Here is a 1,187-nt window from a genome sequence, read left to right as displayed (position 1 = left end):
GAACTCGATATGGTCGTTATGAGTTTTTGGTGATGTCATTTGGGCTCACCAATGCCCCTGCGACGTTCATGGAGTTGATGAATGGAGTGTTTCGCCCATACTTGGATTCCTTTGTGATTGTGTTTATTGATGACATCTTGGTATATTCCAAGACTGAGGCGGATCATGTTGGTCATTTGAGGGCCGTGCTACAGAAGTTGAGAGATGAGAAGTTGTATGCCAAATTGTCTAAGTGTGAGTTTTGGCTTGAGTCAGTGGCTTTCCTAGGGCACGTGGTGTCTAAGGATGGAGTTAGGGTTGATCTGGCCAAGATTGAGGCGGTTCAGGGTTGGACTAGACCTACATCACCTACCGAGATTCGGAGTTTTGTTGGCTTGGCGGGTTATTATCGGCGTTTTGTTCAGGGATTCTCTACTATAGCTGCGTCGTTGACCAGATTGACTCAGCAGACGGTTCCTTTTCATTGGTCACCCGAGTGTGAGGCGAGCTTCCAAAGGCTCAAATCCCTATTGACTTCAACACATGTCTTGACTTTGCCAGATGAGGGTGTTGGATTTACTATTTATTGTGACGCTTCGGGTGTTGGACTTGGAGGTGTTTTGATGCAGAAGGGTAAGGTTGTAGCCTATGCCTCTAGACAGCTGAAGGCACACGAGAGGAATTACCCCACTCATGATTTGGAGTTGGTGGCTGTGGTATTTGTGCTTAAGTTGTGGAGACATTACCTATATGGTGTTCATTGCGAGGTATTTACTGATCACAGAAGCCTACAGTACATATTCACTCAGCGGGATCTGAACTTGAGACAGCGTAGGTGGCTTGAGTTGCTCAAGGACTACGACATGACCATTTTGTATCACCCCGGGAAGGCCAATGTGGTGGCCGATGCCTTGAGTAGGAAGACTCCTAGTATGGGGAGTCTTGTCGCGATTAGTGTTGAGAGGCGACCTTTGGTTCGGGATGTTCAGAGGTTATTTGACAGCATGGTGAGATTTCGGGTTTCTGAGGAGAGTGGAGGTGTGTTTGCCTTCATTGAGGCCCGTTCATCTTTGATGGAGCAGATTAGAGAGCATCAGTATGAGGATGCGAAGTTATGTCTCATCCGGGACAAGGTGATGAGTGGTGAAGCCAAGAAGGCTAAGATTGACTCCGAGGGTGTATTGAGGATTGAGGACCGAATATGTGTT

This window comes from Solanum tuberosum, unplaced genomic scaffold (assembly GCF_000226075.1).
Source record: "Solanum tuberosum cultivar DM 1-3 516 R44 unplaced genomic scaffold, SolTub_3.0 scf00984, whole genome shotgun sequence".
Classification (NCBI taxonomy): domain Eukaryota; kingdom Viridiplantae; phylum Streptophyta; class Magnoliopsida; order Solanales; family Solanaceae; genus Solanum; species Solanum tuberosum.
Note: the sequence above shows the minus strand (reverse complement) of the source record.